Raw genomic sequence first — 20,664 nt, 5'->3', positions numbered from 1 at the left:
GAGATCACTGTACATTATATAGAAACCCAGTGCTGTGTGATCCTGTCCTGATAACCTAGAGCCAGGAGATCACTGTACATTATATAGAGACCCAGCACTGTGTGATCATGTCCTGGTAATCTACAGTCAGGAGATCACTGTACATTATATAGAGACCCAGCACTGTGTGATCCTGTCCTGGTAATCTACAGTCAGGAGATCACTGTACATTATATAGAGACCCAGCACTGTGTGATCCTGTCCTGGTAATCTACTGTCAGTAGATCACTGTACATTATATAGAGGCCCAGCGCTGTGTGATCATGTCCTGATCACGGTGAACTGTATAGTAACCAAGCAATGACTCAGGGGCTCGTGCATGGCCCTGGCCCACACACGCTCACACACCAGGACACAGAATAATTTCCATGTTCTCCGCATGTGTGGGGTTTTACTACAAGGACTGTGACTCTATATTTAGGTATAAACATCAACTACGCTCCAAAAACAGATCTGTGTGCTTCCAATTAACACTTCCAGTGGGAAGATGTAACTCATTTTATGCCACTGTGCCAGAAATCTGCTGGTGAGGGCAGTTCAATGCTTCCCCTCCCCAGGAACCCCCCAAAGTTACAAGAAGTCTCTGGGCCAGACTGCACTCTGCTTGACTGACGTTTTCAAGTTTGTCTCCAAGTTTTACTAAAAGGACTTGTGGCTGCTTAAATCATAGCTGACAGCAACATGGAAAAACTGTGCGTTTTGTGAGGAGTCACTGCCACCAAGGCAAATAACATAAAGGAAAGTAAATACTGGGATTCTGTTTACTGACATTACTCTTGCGTGTATGGGGACCAGAAAGGGAGAAATACGTATGCGATCTAGGCAATGCTCTGTGAGCTAAAAGCCTGGACTCCAGAATGATACATTGTAGCAAACTACCAGACACATTAAGGCTACATGCACACGACCGCATGTGTTTTGCGGTCCGCAGATTGCGGATCCGCAAAAAAAACGGATGCCGTTCTGTATGGCATCCATTTTTTTTTGCGGATCCATTGTAATAATGCCTATCCTTGTCCGCAAACTAGAAAAAAATAGGACACGCACGGAACGGACATACTGATGCGGACAGCACAAAAAAAAACGGAACGGAAGGGGAAACAAAATACGGTCGTGTGCATGAGGCCTAATACAACTGCTGCTGATGTATCTAGTCTTGTATCCAGGTCCCTGAAGGTAGTACCTGATATGCACGGTTTTTAGTTTCAAATGTAAGTATAGGTGTTCTCGTTCACTGACAGCCAACTAATATCTTAGAAAGGCCTCATGCACACGACCGTTCCGCAATTTTCGGACCGCAAAAAAAAAAAAGGGATCAGCAAAACATGGAAGCCGCCCGTGTGCCTTCCGCAATTTGCGGAATGGAACAGGTGGCCCATTGTAGAAAAGCCTATTCTTGTCCGCAAAATGGACAAGAATAGGACATGTTATATCTTTTTTGCGGGGCTACGTAATGGAGCAACAGATGCGGACAGCACACGGAGTGCTGTCCGCCTCTTTTGCGGCCCCACTGAAGTGAATGGGTCCGCACAAGAGCCGCAAAAACTGCGGCTCGGATGCGGACCAGAACACCGGTCGTGTGCATAAGACCAAATGGTGTGGAATTGAGCCATAAACTATACCGTATTAGGCTAGTTTCACACTAGCGTTGTTGGATTCCGGATATCATTTGCAAACGGATATCATTTGTTTCCAGATCTGGATCCATCTACAAATGTATTGAAATACCAAATCCGTCTCTCCGATGTCATCTGCAAAAACGGATCCGGTATTAATTTTTTTCACATTTTTAAAGGTCTGCGCATGCAAACCGGATCCGTCAATGCAGCAATTTTCTGAACACTTGGTACCAGATCAGGCATTAATACATTTCAATGGAAATTAATCCCGGATCCGGCAAGTGTTCCGGAATATTGGACAGAGAAAATACCGCAGCATGCATATTGATGCATACTGAACAGATTGCTTTAGATTCAGAATGCATTAGGACAAAACTATGACGGAACTCAATACCGGAAAACTTAAAGGCTAGTTGTGAAAGTACTCTTAGGCTACTTTCACATCTGCGTTGTTAATTCCGGCTTTGAAATCTGGAATGAAATGGATCCGTGACATTCAATACATCCCGATGCATCTGTTTCGGCTGGATCCAGTTGTCATAAATTAAAACGGAACAAAATGGATCCGGTATGAAAATCATTGAAAGTCAATGGGCGACGGATCCGGTTTTGTTTTTGCTAGGATTCAGGAACCCTTAGTTTAGTTCCTAGAACACAGCAATTTTACTATAGACTGCAAAGTTAAACCATTGCAGCCTATAGTAGTAGGGATCTAATGAGCATTTGTTCAAAACCTCTAGGGAGGGTTAAAATTAAGTTTTAAAAACAAAACAAAACAAAAAATTTGAACAAAAAGAAAAAAAAGAAAAGAAAAAAACCGCTCCCCTCTTTCCCCAATTTACTGATAAAAATAAACAATAAAAAATAAATAAACATAATTTGCATCCCTGCACTATTAAAATGTAAAAGTATTTATCTTATATGGCGACACGTAACGAGATAAAAAATGGCCTAATCACCATGTTTGGTCGCTTCGCCTCTCCCCCAAAATATGGAATAAAAAGTGTGATCAAAAAGTCATATACACCCCAAATGGTATCAATAACAAATACAGATTGCTGTGCAAAAAACTGTTCAGTAGACAGAAATAAAATAAAAAATCGCGAGTGCCCGAATGAGGCAATACAGTGACTTTTTTTTTACATATTAATACATAAGAAAACGATATAAATTTGGTATCACTGTAATGTACTGACCCGCAGAATAACGTTAAAATGGCGATTTTACCACACAGGGAATGCTGTAACAATGAAACCCATAAACAGCAGAACAGTTTAGTTTTTTTCAAATTTCACCCTATTTATTTCTTGTTCCAGCTTCCCACTACATCCTATTGAATATTAAATGGTGCCAAGTACAACTTGTCCCATATAAAAATAAGCCCTCATATGTAAAAGTAAAATTTATGGTAATGGCTCTTGGAAGGTACAAGGTAAAAAAATGTAAATGGAAAAAACAACAAAAAACAACTGAAAATGGCTGCATCAGGAAGGAGTTCATTCAAGTCACCAATCTGTTAACAGCAGAAAGAAACAAACTCCATAGTTCAGAACAGATCCCATTATTAACACACACATGGCTCCGGGGCATCTTGTTTGGTCGATACACCTCTGCACTCATTTGCACCTATGCCTCATGTATATTGACTTAGTGCTATACTGTTATTTTGTGCCCGAGGACTTGGTTAGAGTCATGTCACGCAAGTTGTATGTTATTGTCCACTGTTAGACTTTGCTGACTTTTTAACATAGAGGGTGGTCCCACCTTACTAGACCGCAGGGTCATAGGTGTGCATCTGCTTTTATGTGTTTTTGTACTGTTTGTTTTATGCAGATTACCCAACAAAGATGTGATATTATGAGTACTTTGTGCATCATTTTGGTCAAGATGTCTTCTTAAAGCAATTCTCCTCACACTACACTTCTCTAGCTGACTTTTGAATAAACATTCAAAAATAGGGGGTGCAACACTTCTCACCATGCAACCACAGGGCGGCCCCCAACCAACATCAGACTAAGCTCTGCACCTTTTTTACAGGCTCCTGTAATCACAGCTAAAGTTACTGCAGGTTTCCACTGTCGGATGTAGTATTGTGGGCATTCTGCCTTTTAGGCTTGCCAGAATCCTTTCTCTTTCTGGACAATGTTGTGCTATGGAGTCTAGAAGATTCTTGTTAAGCAGTTTATCTCCACAGGGTTTCTACTCGCACCACCTCTTGACACTAGTAAGCTTTTTGAATATATAAGTTCTTTTCTCTCCACTTTAGCTGATGTATAAGCTTTCTCTGGCTGGTTTTCCCCCAGAGCTGTGCTCTGCTGCCTCGGCACACACTGCACTGCAGAGACTGTCCACTGTCTCTACACTGAATGTTCTAACCACATCCTATGGGGAGGGTGGCAACAGCCCACCTAGTAACTGGTTGCTACGGGCTGGTAACTGTTGACAGCTTTTACAGAATATTACATAATAAATCAAATTTTTTATCTTGTTTCATACATTCAAAATTGCACGTAAAACCCACTTGCAGGGGAACCATTGCCTTAGCAGTGGGACATTGTATGTATGTGTATATATACACATACATGTGTAATAAATATATATATATATATATATATATATATTAAATTAGCATAAATATTAGGGCTTAGGCACATGATCATTGGCCATTTTGCGGTCCCCAAATTCCAGATCCGCAAAGCATGGATACCGGCAAGCCCCTAATAGAACAGTCCTATCATTGTCTGTAATGCGGACAAGAATTGGAAATGTTCTATAATAAGGATGGCACACAAATTGCTGTCCGCGTCTTATGCAGCCCCATTAAATTGAATAGATCCAACATCTGACCTTCAAAAAATGCAGATCAGATGTGGACCCAAACAACGGTCATGTGCATGAGCACTTATGTTCAACTGCTTCCCCCTTACTTAAAACACGGTGCCTGTTCAGCTTTTGCCATAGCCGTCAGGTGCCTGCTGCACACACCTGAAGCTAATGTCTGTGATGGGAGATAATGCCAATCACGAATATTTAACCCCTCAGATGTTGTGGTCAATTGTGCATTCTGCACTCCAGGGGACCGAATTGCTCCCCGTGCTAAGATTGGGGGTCCCATTCATTTGCGGTGGTAGCCTCAAGCCATCTAGAGGCTACCATGCCTAACAGAGTGATGTTCTCATAATGAAACTCCCATAGCTGCAACAGTAATTCATTGGTATCTATAGGAGCAGCGATCAGATAATCGCATGTTCAAGTACTCTAGGAGGACGTAGAAAAAAAAAAAAAAAGGAACAACTTTTTAAAAATATCAAACATTACAAATATATGATAAATAAAAGTAAACTGTAAAAAAATAAAAGGTCATAGGTATTGCCAAGCACTCTTACTATTAACATATAAATGTATTTATCTTGCATTGCGAGCAGAAAAAAAAAAAAAAAAACAACACTAAAAATGGTATCAATAAAAACTGACAGCTCTCTAGACATAACTATAAAAAAGGTTACATTTGTCCGAATATATCAGTTTTTTCAAAGATTTTATTTTTTTAAGTATCAAAACTAGGGGTGCACCGAAATTCCGGCGGCCGAAAATATCAGCCGAAAATGCACCTAATCCATTTCGGCCGATATTGATACATATCGGCAGAAAATAGCGGGGAGGGACTGGGAGGAGGAGCTGGGGGCCGGTGCGTTCACTGTGCTCCGGCCCCCAGCTCCAGTAGTTACAAAATGTGTACAATTAATAAGGATTCTAATTCATGAGGCCCCCTCTGCAGTATAACATTCAATATAGCCACATCCTACTCACAGGGCTGTTATCTTAATGCTGGCCGGCCGGGCAGACGAGCGGCAGCGTCACGACTGACGTCATGTGCCTGGCCTACTTTCTGAATGAAGGAGGCGGCGCAGGCATGTGACGTCAGTTGTGACGCTGCCGCTCATCTGCCCGGCCGGCCAGCATTAAGATAACAGCCCTGTGAGTAGGATGTGGCTGTATTGAATGTTCTACTGCAGAGGGAGCCTCATGAATTAGAATCCTTATTAATTGTACACATTTTGTAACTACTGGAGCTGGGGGCCGGAGCACAGTGAACGCACCGGCCCCCAGCTCCTCCTCCCAGTCCCTCCCCGCTATTTTCTATTAATTGTACACATTTTATAACTAGTCTGTACTGGAGCGGCAATGGGGGAGGGGGTCTGTGGATGGCACTGTTATGGGGTGGGGGGGTCTGTGGATGGCACTGTTATGGGGTGGGTGGGGGTCTGTGGATGACACTGTCATGGGGTGGGTGGGTAATATGATTTATTAAATTCATGAAAAAGAATTATTAATAAAATATCATTAAAAAAAAAGTATTTTAAAAGTATTTGGGCAAAAAGGCAGTTTCGGTTTCGGTTTCGGTCAAGGGGCATCCTGAATTTTAGGTTTCGGTTTCGGACCAGAGTTTTCATTTCGGTGCACCCCTAATCAAAAACACAAAAACTATAAACATTGGTATTGCTGTAATCATACCGACCAGGAGAATGATGGTAATAGGTCAGTTTTACAGCATAGGGAACGCCATAGAAATTACACCATTAAAACTGTGTCAGTAATGCATTTTTTTTTTTTCAATTCCAACTCATTTGGAATTATTTCCAGCTTCCCACTACATCGTAAGCAATATTAAATGTCAATAGAAAGTACAAGTTGTCCCACAAAAAACAAGCCCTTATAAATCTATGTAAACGGAAAAAGAAAAAATGTACGGCTTCCAGAAGGCAGAGAGTATAAGGAGTAAAAATGAAATAGCAAAAATGTAAAATTGCAAGGTCCTGAAAGGGTTAAATTACTTACTATTTTCAAAATATTTGTTAAGCTGTCAGTGAATGAGATGGGAACATAGTTTTTTTACATACATTGCACGGCTCTTAGCTGAGTAGTGGATCCTATTGTATTCTGTCTAGGAAACGCCCTTATACTCTACAAGAGTTGTAGTGGCGGGTGCAGTTACTGCTATTAAAGGGCAAACGGACGGCAGAGTGCCACGAAGTTTTGCTTATACATTAAAGGGCTTCTGTCATCCCCCAAAAGTCATTTTTCATTTTTGGGCTAATTAAAATCCTTATAGTGTGATTATTCAATATATAGTGCGCTTACCTATTTCTGTGGCTTAGTTTCTTTTAAAAACGGCACTTTTATGTTAATTACCTTGCTGCCAGCAAGTAGGGCGGTTGCTTGCTGGTAGTCGCAGCATCCTCCTTTAAAAAAAACGCCCCCTCCTCCTGTTGATTGACAGGGCCAGCAAGCGCTCTCCTCCACCGGCTGGCCCTGTCTGCGAGCTCCAAATCTCGCGCCTGCGCCGTACCGGTCTTCAGTCGGCGCAGGCTCACTGAGAGGAGGACGCTCGCTCGGCCGCTCCTTCCTCAGTGCGCCTGCGCCGGGTGTAGATGTGACGTCATCGGCGCAGGCGCACTGAGGAAGGAGCGGCCGAGCGAGACCGGTACGGCGCAGGCGCGAGATTTGGAACGCAGACAGGGCCAGCCGGAGGAGGCGAGCGCTTGCTGGCCCTGTCAATCAACAGGAGGAGGGGGCGTTTATTTTAAAGGAGGATGCTGCGACTACTAGCAAGCAACCGCCCTACTTGCTGGCAGCAAGGTAATTAACATATTATAAAAGTGCCGTTTTTAAAAGAAACTAAGCCACAGAAAAAGGTAAGCGCACTATATATTGAATAATCACACTAAAGGGATTTTAATTAGCCCAAAAATGAAAAATGACTTTTGGGGGGTGACAGAAGCCCTTTAATAGGAACCATGAATTGCAGAACAATCTGCAGGCAGCATGTTAGGGCTCATGCACACGAACGTATATTCTTTCCGTGTCCGTTCCCCTTTTTTTTGCGGACCGTATACGGAACCATTCATTTCAATTGGTCCGCAAAAAAAATGAAGTTACTCCGTGTGCATTCCGTATGTCCGTATTTCCTTTCCGCCAAAAAATAGAACATGTCCTATTATTGTCTACATTACGGACAAGGTTAGTACTGTTCTATCAAGGGGCCAGCTGCTCCGTTCCGCAAAATACGGAATGCACATGGACGTGATCAGTATTTTTTGCGGATCTGTTTTTTTGCGGACCACAAAATACATACGGTCGTGTGCATGAGGCCTTTATAGAGCAGGAGGAGCTGAGCAAATTGATGTATTGTTTTATGCGAAAAGATTCAGTAAAACATATCATTTACACATTTCAATACCGGATAAGACTGCCCACTTGGCTACTAAGCTCAGAAAGAGATTTATTACGGGAGATTTATCAAAACCAGTGTAAAGGAAAACAGGCTTAGTTGCCAATTGCAACCAATCACATTTCACCTTTCATTTTTCAGAGCCGTTTTGAAAAATGAAAGCTTCGCACTGATTGGTTGCTATGGGTTTTTCTTTGCACCAGTTTAAACAATATATGAATCTGCTCAGCTCCTTCTGTGCTACACTGCATTTCATAGCCACAGGTTCTCTTTAAATAACCCTCCTCCCCTACAGTCCTGAGAACAGCAGCTCTGAAGGTGAACATGTGATGCAGCCCGTGACTCCAGTTTCTTATGTCACATGATCCTTCTGAGCTGTGGAATGTCATAAAGCTGTTGTATAAATCTGGAGTTTTCCCATAACAATGGTATATTCCAGTCCTAATTTTACGTATATCTTCTGGGCCCAAATACGTATGTGCCACATAAGAAGCATAATGAAGGCACATAGCAGGTGGGGGGCCCCGTTACACATTTTGCATTGGGGTGATGGCTTCAATTTAAAACTAGAGACAGTCCCAAAGTTACAGATGAAAACTTTGTTATACCAGCCATATACAGAAATGTCTAAAGTTCAAGAAAACAACAGACAGTATTGCTCCATAAGGAAACCTGTACCTGTTGTGTCAGCACCTAGGGACTAACCATGTGATATACATGTGAGCCGTGCATGGTGAAATATTAAAAAGGTTCTCCTCTTTGGGCAATCTCTACCAGTGATCCGCAGTAATCTGTGGGGAAACCGGACAGTAAATGTTGAATATATTTGTAATCCCATCACTTGGGAAACTAAGCATTACACGTGCCCGCTGAAAGTAGTGGGTTGTCTGTGTAATGCAGGCTCTCAAACTGGTCAAAGAGGTGAGGATCCTGAACAGAATCACTCCCTCACTCATATCCCTAATGGGGTATATCACAATGGGTTAGCTAAAATGGAGAACCCTGTTAAAGGGGTTGTCCAGGTTCAGAGCTGAACCCGGACATACCTCCATTTTCACCCCGGCAGCCCCCCCTGATATGAGCATCAGAGCAGTTCATGCTCCAATGCTCTCCTTTGCCCTGTGCTAAATCACGCAGGGCAAAAGCATTTTCAGGAGTTTCGGTGATGAACCGGCTCTCCATGGGGATGCCAGGAAGCCCGGTGACGTCACCGGCACTGATGTGCGGGATTCAGCGCTGCCCTAGCCAGTAAAACGACTAGGGCAGCGCTAAAGCACGCCCATCTGAGCAGGTGACGTCACCAAACACACTGCCGGGCGGAAGCTTCCGCCCGGCAGTGTGTTATTGTAAAGAAAAGAGTCCGCGCCCTGCTCGATCTAGCGCAGGGCAAGGGTGTGTATCAGAGCATGAGATGATCTGATGCTAAGATCAGGGGGGCTGTCTGGGTGAAAATATGAGTATGTCCGGGTTCAGCTCTGAACCTGGACAACCCCTTTAAAGGAGCTGTCCCAGGAAAAATATTCTACAGTTCTCAGATCAGCACTGGATCTGAATACTTTTGTAATTGCATGTAATCAAAAATTTTGTATGGCTACTGAGTTATTCAATAAGATGTATCTGTATAGCGCCACCTGCTCTCCTACTTGTTTCTTTGTCCTGCTCACCGAGATGGCCGCACATATTCTGTTTTAACTGCTTCCTGAGCTGTGATAGGGAGAGCATGGACACTGCCCCTTGGCTGTGATAGGGAGAGCATGGGCACGCCCCCTTACCTGCAGCAGAAAAGACACTCCCCTTGAGCTGCCAGCTTGAAATAAATCTAGCAGAGCAATGAATGGAGAGATCTCTGGACCCATGTGAGGTACAGGGCTGGTTCTAGTTTTGTTAGAAAGAGATTGTCATGATGTCCGATTTTCATTTTTTTTAAGTACTCATGGGATGACCCCTTTAAATTACCAGTCAGACGTCTGCATGCCCCCATACTTTCTGGTATTTTTTTCCTTACTGTCTGACACACTGAAAACCACAATGAACTAAAGCTATTGCACAACATATAGCTTCTCATAGTCACACCACTATTAGCTGTGCCAAGAGTGTGCAACAACAAGGGAACAGCACAATCAAATGGTATAATAAGCAAAATGAGAAACAGCCAGCAATGTTCAAGTGCTGTGCAAAAGGACTATACAACACAATACCATGGCTTCATTGACTATGCACTTGACTATGTCTAGTCAAGGCTGAAAGTGTGCTTCTGTATACTGAGTGCTGCAGCAATAATACTCAGGATGCTGCTGGGGTTGTCAGCTCTCATGTCTCCACAAATGGAACCCAACTCAAGATCCCTTTAAGTCTCAGGCTTCCTTTAGTGGCTGTCCACTTTAAGATGAATTGGTTGCTGTGATCAGCCATTATTACATAGGAGCAGCAGCCATCAGAAAAACATGTTGCCCACACATAGGTCTATTTTTGTCAAAAATTACACATATCAAGTAGATTGGGTCAGAAAAAACCAAAATGTTAGGTCTATATTCTGTATCATACACAAGTGGTACTCAAACTTTCTGATAAGCACTTCCAGGGAAAGTTCTGTCCCTCGCTCTATGTGCAGACATACTTTGCCAAGCTTCTTAATAAACAGCGCAAACACTAGGCACAATGAACTGGTAAAAAGCATCATATGAATAGCCAACCAATGACCATGCCATAAATGTGTGTCTATATGTTTATCAATTGATACAGAGATTCTATCCTTCAGTCTATGCAGCTATCCATCTATAGTGAAATCCTGACACTTGAGCTGGATTGGGACAACCGCAAGGTGTCAGATGTCGGACCACCAGCACAACAATGGTGAGAATTGGACCTCAAGTTCAGTGCCTGAAGATGAGTAGAAAGGACCAGAGAAGGTACAATATCATGTCCTGTAGTTGACATCTGATGTCCCCTACTGATAAGCCAGAGTGGCCACTGTAAAGGTGGCCATAAACATTAGTCTAAAGTTGATCAATATGGATGATTTAAACCAAAACGAACATTTGTTGGTTGAAATGTAACAAATTATTATTTTAGCCAACCAATGATAGACCATTGTAGTTCAAAAACAAGTCGATGGTGGTTAATATTTTTATACAATAGTTGGACATTTTATTTTAAAAAAAGATTGTTCATGAGTGAAAGATCTTTATTTGAAAGAGCATTCCTGAAAAGATATTTCGTACATCTTCCGGTTTTATTGAACGTGTATGGGCAGTTTGAACAACTGTAAAGGCCAATATGGACTAAAATGCGTATGGCCGTGTCTGTGAAACAATTATTCACCGGATGATTGATCAACCATCTTCTATGTAATGTGTATGGTCACCTTATGATCGGTCTTTTACAAGTGAAAATAAAAAAGATTCCATCTTTCTCATTTGGCCTGCTCTGTTTCACCCATCTTTCCGTGAGGTTTTACAGTGAGTGGTGGAGGGAAGATAGTTCAGGAAACCTGACCATACATCCTACAAGGAAATTTCCTGGTGGGCTAATGCTCAGGGGGCCGCCAATCCCTCTTACGGACGCTGGTTGGGTACATAAAAATCTGATGCTCTCAGCATTAATTAATACTAGAAGCACCAGATACTTATGCCACTGGCTGGCATCTACAGGTGCCCTCTATCTTAAAGGGACACTGACAGGCCCAATAACCACAATTAGCTGTACATATCCATGCACAGGTCTTCTAATGTGCATTAAAAACATATACGTATCCCCCCTGTCCACATTATGACTACAGTAAACTCACGTTTTATAACCTGAAGTACTCGCTGTTCTTTCTGCCCAAGGGGCGGGGTTTCAGCTTCTCTTGCGCCCAGCCAGCATCAGCCCAACCGCCGTTTTGAAGCGCCGCCCAGCTCATCAATATTCACTTCGCTGGGCGGCTTCTGCTGTCCCCGACCTTCCGAGATCCGGCGCATGCCCAATAGAAAGCTATGGGCATCGGACTCACTTTCAGCTTCTGCGCATGCGCCCGGCACCCATAGCTTTCTATTGGGCATGCGCCGGATCTCGGAAGGTCGGGGACAGCAGAAGCCGCCCAGCTAAGTGAATATTGATGAGCTGGGCGGCGCTTCAAAACAGCGGTTGGGCTGATGCTGGCTGGGCGCAAGTGGAGCTGAAACCCCGCCCCTTGGGCAGAAAGAACAGCGATTACTTCAGGTTATAAAACATGACTTTACTGTATTCATATTGTGGACAGGGGGGATACTTATATGTTTTTAATGCACATTAGAAGACCTGTGCATGCATAAATATAGCTAAATATGGTTATTGGGTCTGTCAGTGTCCCTTTAAGGACAGTGATACAGTTGAATACTGCGACGCAGGCAGCAGTATTTTACGCCGCACAATGGTATTTGGTTCTGCAAAGCAGTATTTTATGCTGCATTGTGGTATTTGGCTGTACTGTGGCAGTATTTTATGCTGCATTGTGGTATTTGGCTGTACTGTGGCAGTATATTGTGCTGCACTATGATACTGCTGCACCACCTACTTCTGTTGTCTCTGCCTACTTGTGTTGCCCGCCTTCTTTCAATACGACATGGGGCCCCACCACTTTGAGATATTTTTCCAGGACCACTCTAAGTTCCCAGTCCGTCCCTGAGCCTGACGGACAATGCGACATTGAGTCTATTTTGACCAATGTTAGATTACCAGGAATTTAAATTAAATAAACTGAATTATTATATTAATTAGTTGTAATGCAAGCTGGAATCAGCTTCCTAACCTGAACCTGTTGTTTTACTGTGTATGGGGGGTAAAGAATGGGGAAGCAAGAACTTGTAGATGCCACTTTTCCTTAATAATTAAGATCTAAAAAGCACTGTGCTTTTACTCCTTCCACAGAAAACATATCCCTAAGAACCTACTGGTGATAAAACAAATAAGTCAATGACAAAAGTAACATATGTAAAAGGATACGCAAACCAACACACAGTGAGAAGGTCAGATCTTCCCGCTCTCCCATTTTACAGTGTGAGTCCCTGTTCCACCCTTCTCTCTGGACTTTATGATGAGGGCAAAGTTCCTTGTGTTACAGTATATAAATAGTGCCCTTATAACTAGTCAATGGCAAGAAGCTTATACAATACAACACTAATTCACCCATACGTACACCTAACACATATGCATGGCATGCCCCCTTTTTTTAACAACCAGGGGAGAGGTCTTCCTGGAACTTTTTCTATTGCAATGCATTTAAAAACTGTACTTAAAGTCAATCAGAAATAAGACTCCATAAAAATGCTGCCCATTTCACATTCAGCCAGTGTCGGGTCAACGGTTGGACACACACACAGGGTATGATATGTATTTATTATGTATGTAAATGTAGGGAATGAAAACCAACAATACAACACGAGAAGTGTGTATGAAAGCAGCTTTAAAGAAGAGAAGACCATGTTTTCCACTCTTTCACCACTTCTCAAAAGATACAGAATAACCTTGCGAAACAACCATCTCTTCCCATAAACCTTCCAACTAGGTCCAGGCATTCACCTGTAATTTTTCTCATTATATTGATCTACATTTATACAATTACCATACGTCCCAGCTCACCTTCCCATCTACTGTATGTGACTCAGTTCCCTTGATTTTGAACTTGATAAACTTCAGGTTTCTCAACCTAGAAGTCTCTCCCTTTCAAAGTTAATGTGGGGCACACTGCTCAAAGGTGAGATTAACAAGTTGATAAAAGTGGATGATAGAATGGATAGAGAAAAACAGAATCATATGGAGGTGGTCAGGCTAAGGAAGTGCTCCATTCCTACGTTACAATGGGGCTTTCTTGTTATGCCTCCACCTGATCGTGGACTTCAAGTCATACACAAGATCATTTAGGCTACTTTCACACTAGCGTTAATATTTTTTCGGTATTGCAATCAGTCATAGGGTCCCAATACCGGAAAAATAACGCTTCAGCTTTGTCCCCATTCATTGTCAATGGGGACAAAAACTTAACTGAACAGAACGGAATACTCCAAAATGCATTCCGGAGAGAAAACTGCTGCATGCTGCGGTTTGCTTTCCGTCCAGGGATGTGGAGCAAGACGGATACGTCATGACCCACCATGCAAGTCAATGGGGACAGATCAGTTTTCTCTGACACAATAGAAAACGGATCCGTCCCCCATTGACTTTCAATGGAGTTCATGACGGATCAGTCTTGGCGATGTTACAGATAATACAACCGGATCCGTTCAGAACGGATGCAGATGGTTGTATTTTCTGTAACGGTAGCGTTTTCGCTGAAACCTGCTGGATCCAGCAAAAACGCTAGTGTGAAAGTAGCCTTACATGGTACAATTCAATAGGAATGGGCTTGCAGTTCGCCCGGCGGTCGTTTCGCAGCAAACTTTCCGTGTTCGCAAATCACCGAACATGCAAACATATGGAGAAATTTGCGCCCGCCATATTCTTTTCCATTGTGAAGAACTTTGACCCATGACACATCCATCAGGTGGTACAGGACAGCCAATTGAGACATTTCAGCACATGGACACACCCCCTACCTTATAAATAAACCTGATTTGGTGCCGCCGAGCACTTGTTATTGCCTACCACATCTATGCTTTTTGCTTAACTTTAATAATTACATTTATTTTCATTTTGAGGGATATCTTTTCCATTCACACGTCCGCAAAATGGGTGCGCATCCGTTCCGCAATTTTGCGGAACGGGTGCCGACCCATTCATTTTCAATGGGGCCAGAATGTGCTGTCCGCATCCGCATTTGCGGATCCACATCAGCATTTGCGGCTCTGTGCTTCCGTTTCCGCAAAAAAAAATTGAACATTTGAGCAATTGCAGACAAGATTAGGCATTTTCTATTATAGTGCCGGCGAAGTGTAGTCCACAAATTGCGGAATGCACATTGCCGGTGTCCGTGTTTTGCATGGACCCTCATAGTAACATTATTAAAGGTTACGTTTTATCTTTATGTATATTCTAATGGATTGCCTTCCTTGTACAATGTTATAATATACTTTCTATGTTAGAAAGTATATTATAGTGCATTTGTATTGTGCGGCAGTTGTGTGCGGTTCTGCTGCGATACTGCAGGTATATAGAGGGACAAGCGATATTGGAACAAATAATTTGTACTGGTGTGATATACCAGTCCTCCCCCCAAAAAACTGATTGAAGCGGGGTGTTATATACCAATATACTTTCTTTATAGTGCATTTGGGTACTGTATAGTGCATTTGCGCATGCGCGTACGAGAAAATTATATTTTTTTTTATGGAGATCGCAAATTCGAATAATACATCTGGTATGTCACGGTCCATGTTGTGGGACTATTTTTGCACTTCTAGTAATTATTTCTTGGATGCAAATATGAGCTGAAGGTTTTTCAGTTTCGCCTGCCATTAAAATGAATGGGACCCGCCGCAAACTTGTGGTTCGCGAACATTTGATCGCGTTCTCGAACTGTCCCAGTAGATGTTCGTCCATCACTACAATTCAAGTCTAAAGTATGCAGGACACAGTTCAGCTCCTTCCAAGATTCACCTTCACAAGTGGTTAAAACCTCTTCTTTATCAAAAACAGACCAATGAAAGAAGCCATACAACTCGTTCAAAGGCGGCCATACACATTCAATAGCCGTCGTTCAGCTGACAGCTATGTCTCCCAACTCCTTCATACACATATGCTTTCGGCTCAGCCAAACATGAATGTGTATTTCATGGGAAAAGCAGAGAAATCTGCTGCCAAACACTTCTGCCGCAGCGTATCTCCCAGGAGACCAAAAGCATCAGGTTAAAATATTTATTTTGTCTAATACCTCTCTCCCCCGACATCATCTGTCGGGGGAGAGTCAGGAGCTCCCCATACACAATAGACTGTTGGCCAAACCCGCCGTTCACTAATGTGTACAGGGGCCTTAAAGGGATTGTCCGGTTTCCAATATTGATGTCCACGGCCAGCAGTAAAATTTCAACTCCTCCGCTTCATTCACTTGAATGAGAAGGAGCCATTGTAGTTACACTATATTAGCTTACATCCAAACAATGGATCTGCAAATCACTGACCAAACGGGCTCCATTACCACCAAAAAATAACCTAAAAAAATCTGTAGACTATCACCCTGCTATTTGACAGTGTGCCCAGTACAACACATGGGTTACTAATATTTCTATACAGTCAGTTGAAAGGCATCTGTAAATAATTGTACAATGCAAATTCTTTTAAACCATGTCCAACACTGGAAAAAACTGATTAGAAGGAATCTCAATGCAACTTACTCCTAGAGAAACCAAAACCACCTTGAGCCACATACAGAAGATCAACAACACTCAGACACTTTCATGATCACAACCACCAGCATCTGAAAATCCCTGAAGAAACCAGTTGATGCTCTTTATTCCCATTCCTAAATGGAAGTTATGGACGGCAAGACCTTTTCACGGTCATTGCTCTCTGCCGTAAAGAAACACAAGCATCATTATAGGTGCCCATGCACCTTTAACAGGAGGTCGGATATTGTTCTCTCTGTCTCCTCTGTATGTGATGTTTGTGTACTTTCTTTTTTTACAGTTAACTTTATTAACAACACGACAACATCACCTACAGACCAGCAGCCATTTTACAAATAACCTGGAAACCGACAGCCATGTAAACACACAGGCAGTGAAGTAGATGTTGTAATTGCCATAAGAGTCTCCTGTGTGCTGACCCAGCACATATATCTTATGTAACTCTGTTGCCTATTGATGGTCAGTGGGGTGACTGATGCCATGTTTTAGTTAGGCCAGTTTAGTGCTCTCATTAAGAGAAACAAAATACGAGTCTTGCAGGTCTGATACCTTTCAGGGCTCATTCAGACGACCATATTTGTTTTTTCGGTCCGAAAATTGCAGATCCACAAAACCCGGTTATTAGCCGTGTGCATTCCACATTTTGCGGAACGGAACAGCCAGCCCTATGATAGAAATGCCTACTCTTGTCTGCAATTGCGGATAAGAATAGGACATGTTCTATCTTTTATTGCAGATTCCACGGAACGGAAGTATGGATGCGGACAGCTTATGGTGTGCTGTCCGCATCTTTTTTGTCCCCATTGAAGTGAATGGGTCTGCTTACATTCTTCAAATCTGGATCGACTGGTACCCATTTACCTCTATTGGAGCAATTCTTGGTAGTGCGATTGTTCAGGCACATACAGTTTGACTATAGCTGGCAGGACATCTCTCATTACACAAGAGGATGTTGATAATTTTTACGGCCGCAGAGAAGATGCGATCAAAGACCAACGGGCACCTGTTCAATGTCAGCTGCTTGCCAGACATGTAATGGACAGTGACCAGAAATGAGCGTTTGAAAGTGCGACGGTTCCCCCGACCATCGGCCTATGTAGATGGACAATTATAGTGGCTCATTGGTAGACTCCTTGGCACCAATGACCAAGGGCAGATCTTCAAGAGAGTGGTAACGTCTACAACACAGCTCTTGGAGGGTAGCAGCCACATGAACACCTTCCTGTTCAGTCCTTTGGTGAGGACCACAGGAACAGCTCTATCAAGTATCAGTCTTTTTGTGTCTCCTGCTACATGTGACACTGGTAAACCAGTGACATCATCATGACAACAAGTAATTCCCTAGCAACATGTATAGGCCATTGCTTATGCATTTGGGACCTAATGCAGTTGATCTGAGCTCTGTTTAGTGGTTTTAGTGATGGGGAACGGACAGCTTGCTGCTGGGATGTCGATAAACAGACCGGCAGCAGAAATTGGTCACTGAGATATACATATTAAAACTTCTTAGAAATTTGCCCACAAGTCCTCTTTTTGCCATAAAAAACAATCACAGTGCCGCTTCCATTTTCTAAACCGTGCTGGACAAAAACACAAATTTGATGGATTCTTGTAGGAGGTAAACTAAGGAATATGATGAGTAAGGTATGGAAAAAATGCGCAAGCTGAATAGGGGGCCAAAGAAGACTCTGTAGGACTCAATGGAGATGTTGCCAACAAGGCTGAGGAACAGATCTGACGAATAGGCCACAAAGTGGAAGTTAACTATATGATTGTTCACAATTTTACGATAAATCATCAATTTCAAGACAGAAAAACGATTTATCTTTTTGTCTTTCACCCTATTATTTTTACTTTTGGTCAGACTGCAGAGAAAACGATATGGATTGCACATGCCATATCGAGCTAAAAATGCACACGAGGCACTTTGTATATGTTTTGATCAAAACTCAAAACGCATGGGCCTACGACAGGGTGGTCTCTTTTAAGTGGGCCCCTACACTAATTGCGTGCAGCGTCACATGGCAACCACAACCCAGCGGGTGGCGATATCATTTTTGTTTGATCCTCACTACAGAATTTCTAGGATTAGATTCTGTCAGATATGCTCCTAGTTCATGCATGTCAGTGTCATGTCTTCCCTCAGTCCGGTGTGATGATGTCCTACGTGCCCAGTGATATTTTCCAGTCTATATTGTTGGATCGTTATAGCGTTTTCTTTTTTGTGGTCAATATGTGCAATCACATGAAGTTTTCATTGCCCCCTATTACATGATCAGTACAGTACACTCAAGTTCTCCCACATAGTCCAGGTTGGCACTCGGGCACATTACAGCAGATCCTGTAAACTCTATTTGAAAATACATAGTACATAGTCCAGTATGACACAAATTACTATTATAGTTTGTACTTTCTTGTGGTCCAATCTTCCTGCTAGTAGTATGTAGTACATTTCTTGTGTTATCACATGTAGTCCAGTATTGCATGTACACTTCATAAATACGCACACGGTGTGATCCCATGTAGTCCAGCCTGGCATGGACAAGTATGTGATAGAGACGCAGAGTGCCATCTTACGCATTCCAGTATGTAGCATGTATAATAAGCATTTTATAACTGCATATTAACTTATGTAGTCTATGTATGCAGTCCATACTGTGTCATCTACAGTCCAATCTTGCATGTCACTGACCATGTAATCAAGTCTTGTATGTATGATTGTTTTATAAGGCCTATTGTGTTATCTCATGTAATAGAATCTTTTAAGTAGGCATAATTCATACACCCACATTGTCATATGCCATGTAGTTCAGTCTAGTGTGTAGGAGAGTATATCATACACATGCATTGCCATACACCATGTAATACAGTCTTGTATGCAAAAAAGTATTGCATACACATGCATTATAATATCCCATGTAGTCCAGTCTACTATTTAGAAGAGCGTTTCATACACCCACATTGTCATATCCCATGTAGTCCAGGAAAGTATTTCATACCCATGCATTATTATCTTCCACGTAGTCCAGTGTAGTATATCATACACATGCATTTCTATACTCCATGCAGTCCAGTCTAGTATTTAGAAGAGTATTTCATACACACGCATTATCATATCCTATGTAGTCCAGTCTTGTATGCAGGAGAGTATTTCATACCCATGCATCGTCATATCCCATATAGCCCAATCTTGTATGCTGGGGTGTATTTCATACACACACAGTCATATTCCGTGTAGTCCGCTCTTGCATGTATCAGTATTTCGAGCATGCGTATTATGTTATCCTTTGTGATGTATCAGTATTTAATAAATCTTCCTTGGGGTTTTTTTTCCGTGTAATTCCATTTTGTATGTTCCTGCATTCTCCCATAAACTCCAGTCTCGGGAAGTACCATTATCCTCTGTGCAAAATCGCATAAGGTCCAGTTTCACACCAGTCAGTATTATATCCTGCATGTGCTTCTGTATCATATACATCAGTATAGGGTAAGGTATGAATCCATAACGCACTGTTATTGTACTTCTGTACTGTAGTGTTCTGTATATCTGCATCATACATATTAGCACAGTTCCCAGAATGTTTTCCCAAGTAGTGTCATATGTATAACTAAGTATTGCTACATAACCTTGTAGAAGTATACAGCAATCTTTCTTCAATAGGATGCCATGTCTTAGGTGAAGATGTACCTACAACATTATATAACTGAGATGATCCTCGATAGACAGATAGATACTGCATGCTACTGTCCACTATAGTAACAATGATGTATGTACTATATGCAAGAGAAAAGAGTATGTAGCATATACTATAGAGAGCCGCAATGTCACTATACATAACACAGATGAATGTCCATATGTATATAATGGATATGTGCAAGGTGTAGGTTTATTATACGTAAGGATACTGCATTCTTACACTACACAGCGCCCATACAGTCCAGCAGTGTTGCACATATACACAGTGCACCTAATACATACTATCATGTATAGGAGATCATTGCTTATACTGATCAGTGCACAATATACCCAGGGCTTCCTGACCTTGCACCCACTGTATCACACAGTTCAGGAAACCCCCTCCCCATGCCGCATGCACCCATTCCCACAGCTGCCAGTGCCCATTCTTACCTGCTCTGGTCCTGTGTTCTGGGGGTATGCTGTGTCCCAGGCTTCAGGCAGACAAAGTGGAGACAGGCTGTGTAGTGTCAGCCTCCTCTCTCTGCAGCCATAGCGGGTATATAGTGAAACTTTATCCTACAGCTCAGCCTCTCTGCCGGTACCTCCCACAGCTCCCCACCCCACAACCAGCTAGACCTGCCACCCTCTGGCTTAACCTTTCCACTGCCAGGCAGCAGGGCACACAACACTGCCTGCCCCCTGTGACAAAGCAGGGGTTAAAACACAAGCTTCCAAACCTGCAGACTCTTCCAGTACTATACCAGAGACTATGCCACTCATACCACCATCCACCCTCTT

General features: G+C 42.6%; 1 protein-coding gene across 1 annotated transcript in view; it reads right to left on the bottom strand.

Moving 5' to 3' along the window:
* Positions 1-20,454, bottom strand: part of RARA (retinoic acid receptor alpha) — a 133,275-nt gene extending 112,821 nt beyond the window's left edge. The window contains exon 1 of the mRNA XM_044298115.1: positions 20,317-20,454. The gene's annotated coding sequence lies outside the window, so the exon portion shown is untranslated. The remainder of the gene's footprint in view (positions 1-20,316) is intronic.
* Positions 20,455-20,664: the final 210 nt, after the last annotated feature.

The sequence above is a fragment of the Bufo gargarizans genome, chromosome 6 (assembly GCF_014858855.1).
Source record: "Bufo gargarizans isolate SCDJY-AF-19 chromosome 6, ASM1485885v1, whole genome shotgun sequence".
Lineage (NCBI taxonomy): Eukaryota > Metazoa > Chordata > Amphibia > Anura > Bufonidae > Bufo > Bufo gargarizans.
Note: the sequence above shows the minus strand (reverse complement) of the source record. Positions and strands in the feature narration are given on the sequence as shown.